At 38.7% G+C, this 22,951-nt stretch overlaps 1 protein-coding gene and 1 long non-coding RNA gene across 8 annotated transcripts in view; one reads left to right on the forward strand and one right to left on the reverse strand.

The window, feature by feature from the left end:
• LOC106027564 (uncharacterized) overlaps positions 1 to 12,402 on the reverse strand; it is a 32,572-nt gene extending 20,170 nt beyond the window's left edge. The window contains exons 1-3 of one of the 2 annotated variants that reach the window (XR_010039401.1): positions 12,085 to 12,402; positions 11,324 to 11,499; positions 1 to 7,923 (exon numbers count right to left, since the gene is read on the reverse strand). The exon at positions 1 to 7,923 is cut by the window's left edge and continues 20,170 nt beyond it. This is a non-coding gene — a long non-coding RNA (uncharacterized LOC106027564). The other variant, XR_010039402.1, reaches the window with a different exon arrangement.
• Positions 12,403 to 16,281: 3,879 nt separating this feature from the next.
• The window catches only part of St3gal6 (ST3 beta-galactoside alpha-2,3-sialyltransferase 6), a 62,832-nt gene continuing 56,162 nt past the window's right edge, over positions 16,282 to 22,951 (forward strand). For 3 of the 6 annotated variants that reach the window (XM_063224816.1, XM_003469211.5, XM_063224817.1), the window contains exon 1: positions 16,742 to 16,875. The gene's annotated coding sequence lies outside the window, so the exon portion shown is untranslated. Of the gene's footprint in view, positions 16,465 to 16,739; positions 16,876 to 22,951 lie in introns of those variants that run through there. The other 3 variants (XM_063224815.1, XM_063224814.1, XM_013151739.3) reach the window with 3 other exon arrangements.

The raw sequence follows: 22,951 nt of genomic DNA on the forward strand, positions 1-22,951 counted from the left end.
TTTAAATAGGAAATTAGGAAAATAATAGAAAGCATTAACACCCAACATAGGAAAAAAATTGGAATCCACAAAACACATAAAACAGAAATTTAGGAGATGAAAAATTCCATTGAAAGTATATGCAATAGGAGCTGGGGATTTAGCTCAGCGGCACAAGTGCCTGCCTTACAAGCAGGCAGTCGTGAGTTCAATCCCCGGTACCGGTAAAAACGAAAAAGACAAAAAATAAAAAAAAGAAAGAAAGAAAGTATATGCAATGGATTGAACAAAGGCAAGGAAACAGTTCGATCTAGAAGACAGGATTGCAGTTAGCAACCTTAAAAAGAAAAGTATTTTAAAAACAGCAACGGACCATTAGTGAAACAAAGACAAACTACAAAGATTGACTGGAGTCAATGTGAAAGCCAGAAATAGTGCAAAAGCCATAAAAAAACCTCTTCACATTATTAGTGGCAGAAAACTTCTCAAACATAAAGAATTTGACATATAAATAAGTGAAGCATATGGAACTCCAAATAGCCAAGAACAACATATATCTTCACCAAGACATGCAACGATCAAGATTTCAAAAATTCATCAGAAGAACAGAAATTAAAAATGGTGAAAAGAAATAAATCATCTATAAAGGAAAGCCCATTAGAATTACAACAGACTTCTCAACATAAAGCTTCAAATGAAAAGAGCTTGGAGTGAGATACTTCAAGTAATAAAAGAAAACAATCTGCCACCCAGATTGACATATCCTAAGAAACTATTTTTCAAAATCAATGAAAAAATAAAATAAATCCAGGACAAAGAACAACTGAAAAAATTCATAACCACTAAGCAGGTTCTCCAAAATTCTGTGAAGCACATTACAGAAAGAGATTTTTTTTTTTTGTCTTTTTCCTTTTTATCGGTACCAGGAATCGAACTCACAACTGCCTGCTTGCAAGGCAGGCGCTTATGCTGCTGAGCTAAATCCCCAGCCCCTCAGAAAGAGATTAAAAAAAAAAAGTTCACAAATACAAGAACACCAGTAGAAAGAAGCCACCAGGCAGAGAGAGCAATTAGACAGACAGGAAAGACAGGAAGCCAACAACAGGAAAATAATATGAGAAGAACAAACCAATACATATCATTTATAACCCTCAATGTAAAAACCATCAGTGTAAATGGTTCACCAATCAAAAGAAACACTGGTAGAATAATTCAAGAGACAAGATCTAATAATATACTGCATATAAGAAACACATTTAGTTCAAAAAGAAATTCATTAACTGAAGTCAAAGGATAGAAAATAATACTTTCATGCAACAGGAAACCAGAAAAGCAAGGTAGCCACTTTATTTATAGACAATGTGAAATTCAAACCAAGACTTATCAAAGGAGACAAAGAAGGTCACTACATACTTCTTAAGGGAAAATGTCATGAAGAAATAATAATCACAAATATATATGCACCAAGTATCAGTGTTCTCAACTATATAAAACAAATATTAATGGGCATGAAGACTCAAACAAGCATTAACACAATATAATGGGGGTACTCAATACTCCACTTTCACACATAGATCAAGTAGAAAAAAAATCAATATAGAAATATCAGACCTAACCAGACTTGTGAACAAATGGACTTAGTAGATGTCTACAGAGTATTCGATACCATAACATCAGAATACACATTCTTGCCAGCTGCATGTGGGACAGTCTTCAAGACAGACCACATACTAACTAGCCCATACAACATGCTTAAGCAAATGCAGAGGAACGAAAATTATCCCATGTATATCCCATGCATATTATTTGACCATAGTGAAATGAAAATGAAAATCAATAACAAGGAAAATTCTAGAAACATATGGACATTAAATAACACCTTCCTGAATAATCAATGGGTCACAGAGGAAATTAAAGAAGAAATAAAACAGTATCTATAATTAAACAAAAATGAAGATACAAATACCAGAACTTATGGGATGCAAGGAAAGCAATCCTAAAAGGGAAATTTACAGTGGTGAATTCTCTTATCAGGAAAACAGAAGCTAAAATAAGCAATTTAAAGTTGAACCTCAAATTTCCAGAAAAAGAAGAACAAATCAAACCCATAGCTTGTATAAGGGAGGAAATTATAAAGATAAAAGGAAAAATTAATGCAATTGAGACTAAGAAGAAAATATAAAGAATCAATGAGTTGAAAAGTTGGTTCTTTGGTGCTTCAAGTTAAATTGATAAACTATTAGTCAAACTTACCAAAAAAAATAAAATAAAATAAAGAAAGAACAAGGATGTTGGTTATCATCACTTCTATTCAATATAGTTCTGGAAACATTATCCCGAGCAATTAGACAACAGATTAAAAAGAATAAGGATAGGAAAGGAAGAAGTTATGTTATCTTTATTTGCAGATGACATGATACTTTACATACAAGACCTCAAAAACTCCACCAAAAGACTGGTAGATTACACTGCAGCCCTTCCAGGGGGAGAACTAGCAGTGTCTCCTGAGATCCACGCCATGTTGGAACTGAGGACACTGTGAAAACAAATGACCATCCTGCCTCCCTGCTTAGCAATAGTGAACCTACTGCTACATAGCCTAGAGTCAAATATCCCACTTCCCCTATCCTCCTTCTCCTCCCCTCCCCCCACCTATTAGCAAATGGGAACCAGATATCTGAGCATCTCCTTGGAGGTTGACCATAGCAAATAAGGGGGACTTCCTTCTACCATTTCTTTGAAGGCAAATATTTTTATTACTGTTTTGCTCTTTTCTGATTAATGGAACTGCTGTATTCAATATTCTGTTTTGATAAGTGCTATAGTGTTCTATATTTCATCTCATTTTGATATACGGGATTGAAAGAACAACTATTATAAAGATAACAAAATATACTGTGATACTTATTACTCTCATCCCGGTAACCTGCTGTGAAGTTCTGTACCAATTTCACTGTACGATCTTATTTGGCTTTATTCTGACTTGTTCTGTTGTATACTTTCAAAAAAAAAAAAAAGACTGGTAGATTTAGTAACAAATTCAGTAGTGTGGCTGGATACAAAGTCAGCCCTGAAAAATCAATAGCATTCGTGTATACAAACAATAAACTCATTGACAGAGAAATTAGTGAAATTACAACCTTCACAATTGCAACCCAAAAATGAAATTTTTTAAAAAAATTATTTTAAGGAGGGTAAAATTAAACAGAACAGAACCTAAGAAAACAACGTAAGAGACACAGATTTCAAAGCAAGACAATCGGAGACCTTCACTATTATATTGTCTCTTGTTTTCCTCCAAATACTTGTCCAAAACTTCACATACAGTGAATTCATACAAAACAACATAGTATAAAACTGATCCAAACAGGATGATGAAGGCATTTTAGGTCCTCAAGACCAGACAATAAGGAAGTCAACAATGGCTGTCACAGTGTCTCTCGTTCTCTTCAAAATAGCTATCCATACCTTCATGTACATTGAAATTACACGAAACAAAACACTGATAGTTGATGCATATATATTTGTGATAGAAGTCACTCTGAACAAAGAATAGTATTGCTGGATTTCACATCATGATGCTATGGAATCAGCACTGGGTACCTTAGTGTTCTCTTTTTCTTCCTTTCTGTTTTAGAGGGAAAAATAAAACAAAACAAGACAAAACAAAACAAATTCCTAGAAAAACACAAAATGAAAAACTCACATAAAACCACAATACAAGGTGATCTACAATGGTTACTATGATGTCTCCTGTTATCTTCAATAGAATTGTCTATATTATCAGGTATAATAAAACTGAACATAGCACTACATACCAATATCAATAAAAAAACACATTGGAGACATTATAAGACTGCAAAAGAAGGTAACAGTCCAACCAGAGTGAGTATCCTAGTGAATCTTGTTATCTTCATAGTATTTGCATGTACTCTGACTTGATACTATCAATCATAACAGATTCGAAAAAAATCAATCAATACAAAACAGTGATCTAACAAACCAGATTCAAATAAAATCAGTCATAATAAGACAGTGTAAGTTATACAGGGTTTCAGATTAAGTTAATAGGAAATCAAGGATGGTTACTGTATTATATTCTGCTATTTTTGGAATAGCTGTCTGTCTTCTCAAATCTAGTACAAGTAGACAGATTAGAACAGAATATAATCAAACTAAATAGAAAGACGAGAACTATGTGGATTTTATATCCTGATACACTATTAATAATGTCCTCTGCCTTCCTTTTTAAGACAATTCCTCCTCTTTGACTTTCACAGGATGCACTGTACATTTTGGGTCCCACTGTAACTCCTTTAGTTTTTAGGTTAGGGGTACAATCTGTTTTTACCTAAGTGGTTCTGAATCTTTTTACCCCTGGGCTTGATCTTAAGTTGTATTCCTTTACCTACTAAAGCCTCAAGGTTTTCCTTCCTTATAGCTGAGTAGTTCTATACTGCACAAAAGCAGCATGTCTTTCCAACCTATCTGTAGGTCCTGGATGAGCTGCCACTATTTCTCTTCTGTTCCCTGTCACATACAGCATTGTTTTCTCATCTTTAACTTTCGGTCCATAAACTCTCATTCAGGTTAATTGTATTTCCTATACAGAGCATCTCGATGGATCCTATCTCCTGATCGACTCTGCCTGTGTTTTTTTTTTTTTTATGTTAGTGTATTGAGGCTATCTATGTTAGAGATTATAGCTAACCTTCTCTGCTTCATTTCTTCTATGCTATTTTTCTGCCACTGGTTGTCTACTTTTCTTTTTCATTCCACTGTCTGCCCTGTTCATTGAGGTCTCTTTGTCCCTGTTCCTGAAATCCTGGTGTTTTTATTCCTCCTTCTCTAGAATGTCCTTCAGCAATTTTTGTAGGGTTGAATTGGTGGTCATGAACTCCCCCAGTTCCTCTTTGTCATGGAAGCATCTTGTTTCTCCATTAATTTCTAGAGACAGTATAGCAGGGTATATCAATCTGGGTTGGAGGTTATTTTCTTTCAGGCCTTGGAATACTTCACTCCAAGCTCTTCTTGATTTGATGATTTGTGCTGAGAAGTCTGCCATGATTTTGATGGGTTTTCCTTCACAGGTGATGTTTCTTTTCTCTGATGGCTTTTATTCTCTGTTCTTATGATGAATTTCTGAGATCTTGATTATTATATGTCTGGGTATAGCTCTGTTTTGGTTGTAGGTGGCTGGAGTTCTGTATGCCTCATCTGAATATCATTTCCTTTTCCTGTGGTTGGGAAGTTTTCCTTAATTATTTCTGTGAAGAGCCTTTGTATTTCCTTTGTGTTTACCCCTGCTTCTTCACTCACATTTTTTATTCTTTTTGTGTGTGTGTTTTTAAAATTTAATTTAAAGAAAGAATAAACAAAACAGAAAACAGGTAGAAATAATACATAATTTCTTTTTTTTTTTTTTTATCGGTACCTGCAATTGAACTCACAACTGCCTGCTTGCAAGACAGGTGCTTATGCCACTGAGCTAAATCCTCAGCCCCAAATAATACATAATTTCAAAGAAAAAATAAACAGTAAGAAATCACTAGTTGATGATTATAGATTATTTTCTTACAAATAGTTATTCAAGATACTAAAGTAAAGCATATAAGGTAGGGATTCAAACAGTGAGATTGCAACCAGTTCTATTCAACTATCCAACAAAAACTTAAAAATATGGTTATCAATCCTATACGCTTAAACATACATTCATCCATCTCTTCAATTATGTTGAGATTGAATAAATCCAAGTAGGCTAATATCACTCTGAACAAAGAATAATACTATCGCTGGGTTTCACATTATGACACGCCAGGATCAGCACTGGGTATTTTAGTGTCTCTTTTTCTTCAAAGTATCTGTTCATTTCAGCATGTTGTCATAAGATCAGTTCTCATAAACTGTTTATAGATTCGACACATGCATGAGTCTTAACATGTGTTTCTATGCTTTCTATATTAGAGGGAGAAACAAAACAAAGCAAGGCAAAACAAAACATATTCCTATAAACACATGAAATGAAATAAACATATAAGACTGTTGTACAAAGAGTTCTACCATGGTTCCTGTGTTGTCTCTTGTTATCTCCAATACAATTGGCTATATCATCAGACATAGTATTATTGAATATATCAGTACATAACAGTATTAGTAAAAACACAACTTTGTATATAGTATAGAACGTCAAAAACTGGCAATTATCAAACCAGAATGTGTATCATAGTCTTGTTGTCTTCAGTGTAGTTGCCTATACTCTCAGACTTGATACTATCAATCATATCAATTTTGAATAAAATCTTCTCTGCCTCATTTCTGTTATGCTCTTTTTTTGCCATAAGTTGTCTGCTTATCTTCTTCATTCTGTTTTCTGTTCCATCCATTGAGGCCTCTCTGCCACTGTTCCTGGAATTCTAATATTTTTCTCACTCTCTAGAATGCCCTGCAGTATTCTCTCTAGAGTTGGATTGGTGGTCGTGAATTTCCCAAGTTCCTCTTTGTCTTGGAAGCATCTTGTTTCTCCATTAATTTCTAGAGACAGTATAGCAGGGTATATCAATCTGGGATGGAGGTTATTTTCTTTCAGGGCTTGGAATATTTTACTCTAGACTCTTCTTGACTTAATGGTTTGTGTGGAGAAGTCTGCCTTATTCTGATGACCTTCCTTTATAGGTTATCTGTTTCTTGTCTCTAACAGCTTTTAATATTCTGGTTCTTATATTGAATTTCTGGGATCTTGCTTATTATATGCCAGGGTGTAGCTCTGTTTTGGTTGTAGGAAGCTGGAGTTCTGTATGCCTCATATATCAGAATATCATTTCCTTTTCCATCTTTGCTCCTCCCAAAGCTTAGACCACATTTTTTATTCTTAAATTGTAGATCCTGTTGTCATCTTCTGGCCTTTGTATTGTTACTGCCTGTTTCCTTGTTATTTTTAAGAACTACTTCCCTTCACAATCACACATTGCAAACCTACCTTCAAGTTTTATTAATCTATCTCTAATTTCTTTCAGGCGATTCTGCCACTTTTAAATGGAGTTTTTAGTTTCCTGGTAATCTCTTTGAATTTGTTTCATGTATTCTAGATATTTCTTATATTCTTCATCGAAGGTTTCTCTCCTTTTTTTGTGTTCCTCCATTCTTCCATCTGTGTCTTCTTAAGAGGTGCTTAGCTTTTCTTTTATTAATCTTCTTATATCTTGCTTTACTTGCATTAATATTTCAGTTTTGGGTTCATCTATATTATCAGGAAGATATTTCTTTATGTCAGCTAATGCTGTGTCCAATGTTGCATATTTGCTGCCCTTGATTTCTTCTATATTTACCTCTCTTGGACCCATATTCCCTGGTTTGGCTGGAGGATTTTTCTTATTTCTCTCTCTTGTCATGTTTCTTGTTTCTTCTATACAGGTGTATGGTGGAGGTCCCAGCCCCTTTCCATATTGGTTATGGTTCTTCTGAAGTGTACTGGCTAGGGATTTATGCCCTCTCCATTTTGCTACTGGTCACTGAGGTGCATGGAGGGGTGGTGTAGGCTGGCCCCACTCCTCTGAGCCAGTCAACCAGCAGAGGCCTTCACCACATTAGTATGTGCTGCGCAGACAGAATGGGTTTGGGACAACTTTGGGGGCAATTTCATCCCTGGCTATTGAGTACCAGCATGACTCAGCCCAAGCAGATCCCACCAATTGCTCTGGGTGGGGAGCAGCCAACTGAAGTCACTGCCTTCCTTGTTCAGATTCATCCTGCCCAATACCAGTATGTCATCTGGTCAGTCACACCTCCTCCCGCGTGAGGGCCAAATTTCAAGCACTCACCTCAGGTTAGTGCAGGTCTCCACGCCAGCTCTGTTCTCTGTGGGGCTCACCAACCCCTGACTTCAGCACAACTGTGCTTCTGATGAAAGCACCGTGACTGCAAGTTGGTCGGGCTCAGGTGAGAGTGCTGCAACCATGAATCAGAACCACTCCAGTGAGAGCACATCTGGCTTCAGCTTTCCCCCATGTTGTCCATATTTTTCTTTCTTTCTTTTCCTTTTTCCTTAGTTTCTTCCTGGGTCATGAGAATCCCTCTCCTTTCATCCAGTCTTCTCCACAATGGTAAATTCTAGCATCTGAGCTGTTTCTCTCAGAGAGGCTCTACCTTGCTACTTATGGACCTGACATCTTCCTAAAAATGAAATTCTTAGGAATCAATCTAACAAAAGAAGTAAAAGATCTATACATTGAAAATTACAGTACTCTGAAAAGGAGATTCAAAAGGATATCAGAAAATGGAAAAGTATGCCTTGCTCATGGGTAATAAGAATAAATGGCCATAATCTCAAGATCCTTGTACAGATTTAATGCAATCTCAATAAAAATACCATTAGCATATCTCACAGAACTACAGAAAACATTCTTACAATTCATGTGCAACAGAAGAGATAAAGAATAGCAAAAACCATTCTTAGCAACAAAGGCAAGACAGAAGGCACCACAATCAATAAGTTGAAATTATACTACAAAGCTACTGCTATAAAAACAGCATGGTAATGGCAAAAAAGCAGACCTGAGGATCAATGGAACCAATTACAAGATGTGAAAATAACCTCATACACACTCAGCTACCTTATGTTTGAGAAAGGGGACAGACACTTTTACCAGAAGATAGCCTCTTTAAATTATGGGGGCTAGAAAAACCGGCTTTCCATATGCCAAACAGTAAAACTAGACCCATGTCTCTCACCATGCACTAAACTAAAATTGAAATAGATCAACATTCTGAATATTAAAACAAACACTAAATCTAGCAGAAGGGAGAACAGGAAAAACTTTTGAAGACACAGTAACACAGAAAGATTTCATGAATAGAATTCTGATTAAGTGAGAAATACTACAAAGAATCAACTGGGACTTCGTCCTATTAAAAAGCTTTGGACAGCAAAAGAAATCACCAACAGAGTGAAATGACAACCCATAGAGTGAGGAAAAAAATCTTAGCCAATTATCCCTCAGACAAAGGACCAGTACCTATAACATATAAAGAACTGAAAAAAATCAGGACACCAGATTTAAAGTTGCAATCCAAAAATGATTGTCTGAGATAAATATACAGTTTTTAGATGAAGAAACACAAATGGAAAGTAGATATATGATAAAATGTTCAACATCAAAAAAAATGTTCAACATCACTGGTCATTCACAAGATGCCAATAAAACAACACTGAGATTCTATCTTTCTCCAGAAAGAATGGTTATTATCAAGAAATCAATGAATAACAAATCCTGATAGGGCTCTGGGAAAAAGGGAACCTTTCTCTATAGTTGGTAGGAGTGTAGACTAGTGTAGAATGGAAATAAGGGTGGAGAGTCCTCAAAAAAGCTATCATTAAGAGATCCCATTCCATCCAGCTATTTCTCTTCTGGGTATTTTCCCAGAAGAATTAAAAACATCATGCCAATTCCAGGTACCAAAGAAAGAAAGAGAGAAATCATACCACAGCAATATTTGTGGACCAATTTATAGCAGCACAGTGTGTAATAGCTAAATCTTTTTTTGTTTTATTGTTTTATGCAAACATATTCTTTTTTAAAAATTTTATTTAAAGAGAAAAAAACAAAACAGAAAAAGGTTAGAAATAATACATAATTTCAAAAAATAAACAGTAAGAAATCACTAGTTGATAAATTACACAGTGTCTTCTTAGAAATAGTTGTTCAAGTTACAAAAGTAAAGCATACAAAGTGGGCATTCAAACAGCGAGATTGCAAACAGTACTGCTAATGTATTAGCTAAATCTTGGAAACAGCTCAAATGTCCATCAACAAAATTTGTCTTAAATCTCTTTATGTTTCTCCCATATTCTGCAGTAACTACATCTGTCATTTGCATCTCAAAAATGTAATACAACTTTTGAGCGCTGTTGGCTCGGTGATTTTTTCCAAAAATTTTCTACAGAGTACAAAAATTTCTATTACCACAAATCTAGAAGACACATCAATCTGTGCTGGTTGGTTTTATTTTGTTTGGTTTGGTTTTATTTTAAATCTGGATTGATTTGAGTCAGCAAATAAGGGAAGTCCATAGTTGTGTAGAAGAATGAAGCTGATGAGGTGGGAGAGGCATGTTGCTCTAGACAAAAAGAAAGAAAGAAAGAAACCCAGCCAGCCAGCCTACACAGAGAATTTAGGTCATTAGTCTAAAAGTAAGAACTAGAAGGGTAAGTTGTTGGTCTCTTGAACATTATCACTGAAACCAGCTCTAGGTGATAGAGCCTCAAGTAGGATGACTCATGAGTTAACATGCACACTAGGCCAGAGGCAGTGCAGGTAAAACACACATCAAGGGATCAACAAAGTGACTTGATTCTTGACAACAACATTAATTGTTAGATGATAAGCTCTAGGAGGACAAGGATTTCTGTTTCCCCAGTGGCAAACTGTAGTCTTAGCACTTAGAACGTCAGTGTGTGGCAAATAGTAAGTATTAGGTACATTAATGTTTGAATGTTGCATGTGTTATTAACCTGAAGGATTAATATTCAAGCAAGATGTGAAGATGACCAGGTGTGGCGATGCACACCTATAATTCCAGTACTTGGGAGGCTGATGCAGAGGACTGTGTGAGTTTGAGGCCAGCCTGGGCTACATAGTAAGTGTAAGACCACCTTGGACCCTCCCCCACAAAATCAAGTAAGATGAGAAAAAAGGAGGGAATAAATGACTGAAATTTCACTAGATTGGGGGTCATTAAGAGAAAAAAACTACCATCACTAAAATGTTGGTTGGGCTGGAGGACTAAGGAGATTGGTTATGGATTCATTGACTCTGGGTTTTGTAAAGCATAGTACTCTGATTATATTTGAGTGCTGAAAAATACATGTTGAACTGAATGTTCAGAAAGCTGTTAGAGATACAAGGCTAAGACTTAAGAAAGTAGTTAGAGCTACAAATAGAAGGCTCTCATATTTCTCTACAGAAATTGGTAAGTGAACCCAAGTCATCCCAGATATAAAGTTATAAGGGAGCTCTAGGGAACACGCACATTTCCTTACATGATCTGTGAATGAACCTATGAAACATCCTGAGGAAGTGAAACCGAGATATTTTCAAATATTTAATACTGACATTTTATTATTTTCTAGCTGTGGACTAAAATTTTGTCTATGTAACAGACTTTCAATGGCAGAATTCTTGGCTTTAATGAGTCCAGGAAAATTCAAAATACTCAACTTTGTACTCAATACCTAGCGAAAACTTTTATTCATTACACAGTTTTTTGGTTCCAAAGTCTAAAACTTATTTGACTTTTCAAAATGCACTGATTTGTCATATAACGGCAGAGGCATACAAATGAATCTTACCTGTTCCTATCTCTTTCTCCAAGCAAAAGCAACGTATATGACAAAAAGTTGGAAAGGTCTGAGTAAGCAGAGGTAGCAGCTTTCGTGGAATATTCAGCATCAACCTTGTATTCCATTAGCGTGGTTCAGTCTGACAAGCAGCCTTCATAAACATCCTTGTGGTAATGCAGGAATTTCTGCAATTTTAGCAGTAGATGAGTTTCTTTAACTCTAAGGGGGAGACTAATAGATATCCAAAACACTGTCCCTGTCAAGGTTCTGATGATATTGGTGCAGATGTTCCTTCACAATATTAGTTTCTGTCACCACTTCCCAGAAAAACAACCAACTCCCCTTTCTCAATATAGAAAGCTCAGTTTGACATGTTACTAAGCACTAACGTAACAGATTTCCTAAATTTCAAAATGCTTTGCAAAACCTATCTTCTTTTCAGTTACAAAAGAAATAGGTGGGGCTGGGGATTTGGCTGGGGCTGGGGATTTAGCTCAGTGACATAAGCGCCTATCTGGTAAGCAGACAGTCGTGAGTTCAGTCCCCAGTACCGATTAAAAGGAAAAAGACAAAAAAAAAAAAATTTAAATTAAATTAAATAAAGAAATAGGTGCTTTTTGTGAAAAACCAAACATCAAAAAATATTTTTAAAAATACTCATGAGTAAAACGATAAATCCAGCTCTATTACCCACAGAAGAGACAAAGGTGCAAGCTAAAATACTAAGCATAATTAACAGACTACATAAAGACCCAGCATAATAAGGGTACCTGTATTACTTTGACAAATGGTCAGTCATGGGACTGGAATACAAATGAGGAAAATGACTCCACAGATAGATGGGAAGGGCAGATATTACCCTCCTCTCCCGGGAGGCAGGAACAGGCCATAAACAGAAACAAGAGATCAGTCTTCTCACCCTAGGGATCAGTGAAAAAGAGCTCTGGGCAAGCAGCTCCATGATGTAGGCATTTCAGAGCCTGGCCCCACCTTGTCTCTAGAGTCCCCACCTTGTCTCAGTGTGTACAGACAGCTGCTCCGCAACTAAGATTCCTTCCTGTGTTGACAATGTCACCAGGAGCCAGATGAACGATCCTATGTCATTTTGCCGCCACCTTCCTACTCTTTTCGTCCTCCATCCTCTTCCTCCTCCTCCTCTCTTCTAGGTTGCCTGTTGGCTTGATGCCAAAGTGTCCTCTAAGGAGAAACCCTGAGGAAGTTTAATTATGGGTTTGAAATTCAAATCCCACAAAAAAACAAAACAAAAACAAAAACAAAAAAACCCTGAAGATTCAGCAAAAAAAAAAAAAAAAAAGAAATTCAAATCCCAATAAACTTTGTATATTTTATAGCAATCACCAAACTGCCCTCTAAAAAGGAAGTACCACTTTACATTTTCATGAAGTTTTCTGACACCTTTTGACAGAATTGCATCTCATTCATCTTTTTAATTTTTGTCAATCTTATTAGACTGATTATGAAAGCACACTGAGATGTTTTCACACGCTTATGAACTATTTGTATTAGTTCTGCAAACTGTTTTCTTTTGGCCTGTGTTACGCACTTTCCTCCTAGTAGCTGGAACAAAATACCCAATATCCACAATTTTAAAGGAGGTGAGGTTTATTTTGGCTCACGTTTTAGAAGCGTCAGTCATTGCATAGTTGGTTGCATGGTGAGAGCCTGGGTGGATGAAAGCTGCTCATGTCCTTCTAGCCAGGAAGCAGCAAGACAAGAAGGCCGGCCAAGGAGAGACACCCTTCCATGGCATGCCCTTGATGAGCTGCATTTTCTGCTCAGATCCCTAACCTAACATCAAGGCAGCTATACCTCCCCCGTAATTCAGTCATCTTCTAAAAGCCCTGCTTCTGAGTGCATGATAGTTTTGGGGATCACTCTTCATTTAAACCGTAATATAGCCTGTCTTATTTTAAAATGGGTTACTTTTCTATAGACTCACACAAATTCTTTATATCTCCTGGATATTAACTATTTTAAAAAATAAAGTGGCCAGTGTTGCTTAATTGCTGGTATATTTTCCACCATGCAAATCTTCCCCGTGCTTATATGTTTGGAACATGTTTATCCCTTGACCCTAGACTACTTAGCCTCCAGCCTATGGGAGAAGGCTAAATATAGACCCGAGACTCGTCTCTGAATCCCTGATAGGACTGGTGGTATATAAAGATGCCATCATTTGTGAAGTCAAAAATAAACTTCTTTGCAGATTTAAATTTCTTTTTCATGAAGTGGGAATCCCAGGAAAAGTTCTCAATGGGTCTGCAAAATATAGCTGGGACCTTTCTCTCAAGTGGAGACAGTAAAGTATGGTGCTGCTTAAAAGAACATAATTGATTTTTATGAAGATTTTTAAAGTTAGCAGAGTCATAACCCTAAATCAGGATTTCGAGTTGTCATACACTGTAATTTATTTGTTGAGGTAAACATGTTCAATGAACAATTGCTCATAGGAGATTAAAAAACCAAGACAGCTAGAAGATTGAGCTGGCAGAATCTTCACCGTGACTCAGGGGGAAGAGTTGTCCGTAAACAGGATTAGGTTGGTCAAGTTCAGAAATTCAGTTACAAAAAAAAAAAAACAATAATAAAGGATGACCTGAAAATAGAAGAGGGACTTAGAAAAGGGAGCAGGGAGGGGAAAAAGAAAGAAAAGAAGACAAGAGAAGGCAGAAGGGAAGGTGAATCTGATCAAAGCATGATATGTGCATCTATGAAAATGAAAATCCATTAATTTGTACAATCAATATGCGTTAATAATTATGATAAAAGCTGACCAACTTCAAACCTTGAGGAATGTTAAAGACATCAAATAAAAATTAAAGAATTATTTACCCATAAGGGTAGGGCATAAGAAAAGTAGACTCTTGTCATTTCATATAGTAGCTATCTCCTATCCTGGGGTTCACCAAATCTGCTATGGCTTCCCTGCTGAGAGGACACCCTTACGAGCAGGTTTCTCTTCCAAGGAGTAGACATTCTTAATACCAGCTTGCCAGGAAAGGCTGTACGTGGGACAAAACATGAGATTTTTGAAAGCAGATCCAACATGCCGGATGAGGCAGAAATACTACATTCTTTCTGAGCATGTGAAGACACAAGTACTAAACAGCACCATGGGACAATGTAGGAAACCTGGTTTTTACCTGCCACTGAATACAGAGACCATATAAAACAATTTCATTTTATTCCAAATTGTTATAAAAGACAAAGCAGTACCATATGTACCCTGCCTAAGTACTCTGACCCCAGAGGACTTTGCATTACAAAATGTCCCCTCTGCCCACATGACTCATCCTTCTTACCTTATTAGAACAAAGCTACAAAAGGCCTGAGATACACATTATATATTTAGACACATATAAGTATATATTATTATATGTAATTATATATGTACATTATGAAAACATTTTTCCCAAAACAGCTACCAAAAACATGAATACAGAGAGGACCAACAACCTATAATTCCATCTCCCTGCTTAATCCTTTGTCAGTTTCCACTGGGATTTAAAATCTCTTGCTAGTAGCAACAATGCTACACAATAATGTAGCCTCAGTTTTTTCAAAATAATGTTACACAGATCAAAAGCCTCTGCCAAAGGAAGTTGCATAATGGTGATACCCTGGAAAGAAAACTGGTTTTGGTTTCTGGCACTTGCATTTGAATCACAACTTCAAGTTTTTCATTTCCACCACATTATTCTGGCCTGCAGAGTGGGTCAGAGGGCAGCCAACTTATTCTGGGCAATGATTGGTACTTCTTTGTGTTATTATAAATCTACGTTTTCCTTCCTGAGTGGACATATTTTTGTGACAGGAAGTGTGCCTAGTATTCTGTCATTGTTTTAATTCCGCTAATAACCTCTAAAATATACGATATTGTCTCACTTCGCAGTGGACAAAACGAAAGCATCTGGAAGCTGAGGCCCTTGCCTAAGGTCAAGCAGCAGGAGCCATAATAGTCCCACTAACTTAGGGGAAAGGCTGTCCCTGCTTTTGTCCACTGAACACATGAAACACTGCCATCCTCTAGGGACAGCGCATGACCTCTTCCCTTCCGCACATTTCTTTACAGTGTCAAAAAGTCCCAGAACTCAGAAGGGATGAGAAGAAAAGCATATTTAATTTTGAAGAACATAAACAAGGGAAGTACAATGAAGAACTCAGTGAAAACTAAAAGAGCAAGTAAATCTCAAGAAGAATTAGCCAGATGGTCAAATTCTCTAAACCTTACTGACCTGATGTCCCAAGAGCCTCGTTTAAAGTGACAAAATCTGTGTGGATCATGTCAAAGGTAACTTGTAGAAAAGAGAAACAATATGAATAATTCGAGCCCTTTCAGTGTTTTGATTAGTAAAGGTCAGGATTATAACAAGTCCTGACTTCTAGGGTCTTTGTCAGAATTAAGATAAAAGCTGAAAGGCTGATCACAGATGAAGTAATTTGTTCCAGTGTATGCCACTTTGTCAGCTTTGAACTTGTCCCATGTCCAAAGTCAGAAGTCTCCTCTGGTGTAGTCATTTGATGGCACATGATTATGTGCTCAGTGCCAAAAGCTTGGAGCTATGAACTGAATGTTTACGAGGCAATAGGTTATGTGAATAACATTGAAATTTTAAAACTATTCACAGCCGTCCAAGTATGAGGACATAATCAATATAGTAGTCTTTTACTGAGAGAAAGCTACTTTAATAAGAAAAAAGAAAGAAAGAAAGAAAAAAAGCATGTCCCATATTTTCTTCATCCTAAAGAAAAGCCACTGACACGTTTGTTCTTGAAGACCAGAGCCTGGGAAGTGTGGCTCTCTGAACGCCCCTCCCCTCGTGCTGGGGACCAAACTGCGCGCGACGCCGCGCGTGGCAGCCAGTCCCGGTGCCACTGCTCGTGCGCCGTTTTCTGCCGCCCGCCTGTGCGGCGGCTGGCGGGGAACCAGAGCGCCCGCCACCCTTCTGTGGCTTCTACAGTTTTCCTGACAAACCCGGCGAGATGGGAGTGTCTTCTTGGCTGAGGAAATCGACCCTCCTACCTTGTCCTGAAGCCACCCGCCGTCTCTCCTTGGCCCTCCCTTCGCGGTGATTTTCCTGTCCCGGACGCGCAGCCAGGGCGTGGGGCTGCTGTCCGCCGCGGGAGAGGTAGGGCCTCCTCGCCGTCCCGGGTGGGGGCGCCCCGCCGCCTCTCTGCGCGCTGCACCTTTGGGGCGAACTCCGGGCGACCCCGGAGCAGGAGGAGCTTCCCTCCGCCCCGGAGGCGCTGCGCGCAGTCGCCGCGGATCCCGAGCGGGCGCGGCGCGCGGCGTGGGGGCCGCGGGCTTCTCGGACCCGGGCGGCGCGGAGGTGCCTCGGCCGCCCGCCCCGCCAGTCTGCAGAAGGACCCGCGCCCGCACCGCCCTCCTCAGGCTTCCGCCGGGCGCGCGGGCTCCGGGACCACTGCGACGGGCGCCGGAGCGAGGCAGCGGCAGGAGCGAGCGGCGCGCGCGGGCGGGGAGCACCGGGTTGGGCGCGGAGCCCGCAGCCTCTGCAGTCGTCGCGCCTGGCCCTCGGCGGGTAACTTTCTCCGGCCGGCTTCGCCGAGGGTTGTGCGGTCGCGGAGAGGGAGGCTAGGATGCGGGGAGGCTGGGTTCCGACCCAGGTCCTGGAGGCCTGGAGTCTGTTCCGACCAGACCTTCAGGCTTTGGCGCCTCCGAGGCTGAGGGCTGGGAGTGGTGGACACGCGCGCTCGCGGACCCACACCGCCCGCCAGCCCCGGAGGTCGCTGCAAACGCGAACCAGCGGGGTGCTCAGGGGCGACGCCGAGAGGCTTGCCTACGCCTCCCGCTCCTGGGGCTGCCCAAGAGGACCAGACGGGCGGGTTGCCTCGCCGCCAGCCCTCTCCGGGCTGTGTGCTCCGGATGCCAGGGGGATGTGGTCGTGGTGCGCTATTGTTTGCTTGTAAAAGGGTTTGTACTCCTGGAGGGACGGGAGGATTCTCGGCTTTTCCCGTTAAAGTTTTTCGAAAAATCTGTCTTCCTGCCATAAGAGAATTAAACCTAGCAAAGCAGGCGCCGAGGCTGTTGAGGTCGAAGGGTGGGCATAAGAAAATGCTATCTTTGGGCCGCTGTTAACTTTTTAAGATAAGGTGGAGAAGAAACATCATTTTGCGGTTTTTGAGTCGCGAGTTCCTGGCGACTTCAGCCCTTTTCCTGTGTGCTGTTATTTTGTAATAAAGGAGAAATCTATAAAAAGCGACTTCCAGAAACCTAAAAGGAACACAAAGTACTTGTTTTAGAATCTTCAGTAAAAACTGGAGAAGGGGGATCTGGAAGAGAACAAGCCCAAGAGGGAGTGGTGTTCTTCACAGGCAAGGTTTAAAAATTGTGAAGGGGTGGGGCTGGGGAAGCCGTCGCAATGTTAACCTATCAGAAGCCACATAGATTCCAAATTAGAGGATCACAGTATATAGATAGATGGGATCTTCATATCAGCTGGAAGCTTTTTCTTCTCTTGGTCGCAGTGCCCCTTGCGCAGGCCTCACAATCTTTGCTCAGATCTCCTATGACCGCCTTTATTTATCCTACCCGGAATGTTTAACGTTTCTCTCTCCAGACTTCCTCTGTCTGCTGCAGACCACGAAACTTTTATTTACAAGGAAATGTGAAGTAAGTGTTTGGAAAGGTCTAATCAAGATGCCAGGTCGTTTCTCAACTTGAAAAGAATGCTGATTTAGCATTTGTGAAATGAATTGTGTTAGTTCCTTTTTCTCTTATTAAGGAGTGTTTTTGGAATCAAGATCTGGTAAAAAGTGGTTCTTAGATTGTTAGTGTTTCTCATAAGGCTGACTGCCTTAAAAGCACTTTACATAATGGCCACTTTGTTTTAAAAGTTAGAGGAAGTGTTTGCATTATCCTTGCCTGACTTTATATAGTGAATGGGGAGGGTGCTCATTGATTGTCTGGCAGAGATTTACTTGAAAAGTTTTACACAATCTTAGACTGTGGGATGTCTTGATTTAGTACTGCAGTTAAATGAGAATGCAATTATGACATTTCAGTAAATTTATTGGAAATACTTAATTTGTTCTTCTGTTCCAAATCAGTAAGAAGAAATCTTTGAGCCTTAGAAATGTAGACAGTATTGATAAAACCATAACATTAAGAGACATATCATGAAAAACTATGTCAATGTAGTCCAAAACTATGATGCACATCTGTACTCTAAGGTACTCTGGAGCCTGAGGCAAGAGAATTACAAGTTTCAGGTCAAGTTTGGCAATTTATGGTGATTTTGTCTTAAAATAAAAATAAGTAAATAAAAAGATCTGGAATGTAGCTTAGTGGTACTGCCCTTGCCTAGCATGTACAAGGCCTTGATTTCAATTCCCAGTACCATAGAAATGTAAATACTGTAAATAAATAAAAATCAGAGTCCCTTGCGAAATTATAATCCTCTAGTTTCTGATTCTAGAACTCAGTGATAGAGGTCTGGATTTCACAGCCATTGTCGTCCGTTGTCCTGCATCATGGAACATAAATGAATAATGCCATGTTTCCCACATTCCTCTGATAATTGTGCAGACTGCCAGTGGCATCAGTGGGAACTATGATCTCAGCGAGGATTGATGACCAAACATACATTTAACATGCATTGGTAGATGTTTACCGAGGTGAAAGAAGTATGGAATATATATGTGATACCCACCACGATCCCACATATGTTTTCACGAGCCATTTCCTTCTTATATCTTTGAATAACTCCCAGAGACAAGAACTTTTAGCCCTGTTTCATAGCTAAAACACTATGCCCTAAATTAAGCCATTTACGGTGGGTTACATAAAGATCTGTCTCAACTGTGTTTTGTTTTATCACAGGAAGCTTCCATAGCATATATTCTTCAAAATTTCTATTCCCTGTGCATCCATCTCTTTTTTGCTTTACACACACACATACACACAATTTTATAATCGCCTTGATTTGAATATACTTTCCTAATTACGTTATTTGTATCCACTGCCTCCTTTTCCTTTCTGTAGCTTCAGACTATCACTAATTAACTCCTGTCTTCTGTGCACCTTTGACGTGCTGTTTAGATGTGCTATGTTGGCCAGTCCAGGAGGTTAGACTATCTCTAGTGGCTTGCATTTCAAAATTCTTTTCTTCCTGAATGTATTTTCAGTAATACCCTTACTCACTTTTTATGGACCAGCTATCTCTTACCTGATGGAAGTCTTTTCAGGGCTATATTGCCATGTCACATAAACTTTTTTCTCTTGTCTATCCCAATACAGTGGATAATATATCTTAGTTCCAAATTAACTCTTATGCGTTAAAATATATATTTGATTTGGAGGGCGCTTTACAGGTGCAATAGAATATATACCTTGGGTGTTACATTGTTTCAGCAGTGTACTGTATTTATACTTCCATGTTAGACTGTTATACTTCCACATTAGGGATAGCAGGAACTCTGTACACGGATGGTGATGCCTGAGCAGAAAATCAGCCAGTGTATCTCATACTTGGTTGGGAACTTGCCTGCTCTATGGTCAGAGTAAGAATGATTGAGGGAGTGATGCTATGGGGATTTTTAATGAGACTAAGGGCTAGTAGAATCTGCTTTATTCCCCATGTCTATATTTCTTTTCTTGGCGAGCTTTTGGTCATACAAATAGAAATGGCTAGCTTGTCTTTTATTGCCACAATCTTTTGATCTGATAGCAGGAGCTTTCTTTTTCCTGGACTGTTGAGAAGGGGGCAAAGAGAACAACCAGCCGTTAGGAAGTTTTTTTTTATCATAAATACTAAAAAGTTGAGTGAAAATGTTCCTTTCTTTTCCTCTCGAGTACCCCAGCCTAGGATAAAGTGTGCCTAATGGTATTATTTTATCCACTAGTATCTAATACTGGACTTTGAAGAATTTTTTAAACACTCTTTATCTGATTTGAAATGGAAAGATCTTCAGATAAGGAGAGGAGGCCTCTAGATAAGACTCAACAAAGCTGAAGATTGTGCAGAAGTTTTAGGGTTACTCTGACTTTCCGCTGGTTGCAGGCCTGGAGTTGATATGGCTGTGGGTGACTATAGTGGAATGTGGGGCCACAGTGGAGCAGAGACTGGTTTCATGGTGGATTTGGGTGAATTCCTACATGGTCATCCATAATGTGGGACAAATTTACAGTCAATAAATATTTACTGGGAATGCGCCAGATAACAGGAGATATTCTGGGCAGCATGGAGCATTGTGTGAAAGTGTTGAACCAGACCAAGTAAGCTCTTGCATTTATAATTTATGTTTCGATGGAATCAGAGTCAGTGGATGGGATAGAATTAAACAGTATTTCTGATAGAATGAGTTTTGCAAAAGCAATGTAATGTGGAAATGTATTAGGGGACAGAAAGCTAGACCAGTCAGAGAACTTCTCTGAAGAGATGACACTTGTGCTAAAACATAATTGATGGAAAAGAACCAGTCAGTTGAAGAATAGGAGGAAGAGCAGTCGAGGTAGAGGGAATATATCTATCTGCAAAGGTCCTAAGGCCTGAATGTAGTTTAGGTGTGGGAGAAACAAAAGCTAAGTGTGTGGAAAGAGTTGAAGAGAGTGCAAAAGGGGCATGGCAGGAAGAAAGATAGAAGGGAGGAGATTTTGAAGAGGCTTCAGATCTTGGAAAGGAGTTAGAATTGTTTTCTAATTAAAAATGGAATGCTGCTGGAGACATTTAATTAGGGACGGGCTGACACTTCAGTGGGCTACACACACACATGCACGCACACACACATGCACACATGCACACATACTTTTACTCCCAATTGCTCTTTCTTCTTGCTCATTGGGCATCACTGATTTCCCCTCCATGTCCTAGGCCTGTGCACTAGGACAGCCACACACAAGAGCAGGGCTCAGAGGACGTTGTGCAATATTTCTGGATCCTCTGCAATAAGCCGGTATACCTGCTTGCTTGCACCTGCATGCATAATGGATTTGATTTCTAGCTCTGATTTCTCAGCCACTTTTTAGACCGAATTATCTAGTATTCCATGAAGTCTTTGGGTTGGCTAGTAACATCTGAAATTAGATACCAAAAATTGTCTAGTTAAGTCAAGTCACAATTGGTAATAATTTTCAAGACAATCACTGTTGTAACAAGCAATATTCTGAGTAACCCAAACTTCTTGCTTCTGCCTGATTCCTGCTGTTTTTCCCTTTAAAAATTTCTTGGTCATCTGTCACTGTAGGTACAGGCTCTGTTTTATAGCACAGGTTTCATGGAAATGTACAGGACTCTTGTAATATTTGTCATGGGCATATACTGTGTGTGAGAATTTTGTCTTTATATGATCTTGATGGAATTAGGGTACTGTAGCAGAAAATTACATGACATTTATTATTTCTGATAAACTAGTAGGGCTGGTTTATCAGAAATGAACAGAAGTTCTAGCATTGGTAAATTAATCTTTGATTCTAGGATGTCTCATCATCAGAAATATATTCTTGTCGGGAGAAGACTACAATTTTTAGAGAGGAAATTGTTTTGGTGATTGTTTGACCTGGCTTTTTTCTTAACCTTGATATTTTGCTCAATATTGACTTTTTGTATTCATTTCATTCAGATTGATTAGCATAAAATCTACAAATTTCTATTTGAGAGGGCAGTGATGATAGCTTATAGATTGGAAAAGCATTTGTTGGACAACTCAGTGTCCATTAATTGGCTTACAATGCTAATGTTTTTGTAAAGTTGTAACATTCTTACAGTGTACATCATTCATTTTTATAATTATCATGATTATCAGCTTGTCATCTCAAAAACTTTACCTATTGGAGAAAAAAGTTCATCCCAGTAGATTTCTGTATATTATAACCCTAGGGAAAATATTTTCTGCAAAATTACGGTTATGCTGACAATGGGGAAATTGGTATATGTCAGTTGATAGGTATTCTCAAATATAATTTCACATAAGGCATACTTTGGATACAGTTTCATAAGTTTCAATCTATAGTTACCTGGGTGAGGCTAGTCCAGTTTATGGCTGTGTTGCTGAGAAAATAATATGCCATGAGAGTGGATAACAAAATTATTTCCTTCTCTAAGGGTGCAGTATCTTCATGTCCATTGTTTTGTATACTTCTTTTCAAGTGCTAAGTCCAAGATTTCATTAAGTTCCAATTTTTTTATTTCTTAGGTTTATATTAGCTATCACTTAGGCTAGTATGATACACAAATAAATGTTGAGAGATAAAAAGCTGTCCTTAACAGGGCTGCTGAAGGGAGTGAGGAGATGGTCCTGGAGAGCTGTAGGCCTTTGATGAGAATTGGAGAGAGTTTTTCATGGAGAATGATGTTGACAGCAACAATCTTCAGTGTGGTGTATTCACATTTTAAAAATTCAGGGTAAAAATCTACCTGTTTATGTCTGTTTCCCCTGTTCTGCAAGAGCATGATGTTGCAGAAATACTGTGTTTTTATCATTAATCTGATTTCTGAATAATGATTATAATCACTGAACTCACTTTCACCTATGCCATCAGATTTTAGTTCTCTGAAGTATTAGCCTAATGTTTTTGACTCTTGGTAGAGATTTCTTCTTAGAATATGTTCTGGCATAAATGTTTCAGCCAGTACTAGAGAAGGAAATCTCAAACACTTT

Source organism: Cavia porcellus, unplaced genomic scaffold (assembly GCF_034190915.1).
Source record: "Cavia porcellus strain 051 isolate PalLab524CR breed Dunkin Hartley unplaced genomic scaffold, mCavPor4.1 scaffold_15, whole genome shotgun sequence".
NCBI lineage: Eukaryota > Metazoa > Chordata > Mammalia > Rodentia > Caviidae > Cavia > Cavia porcellus.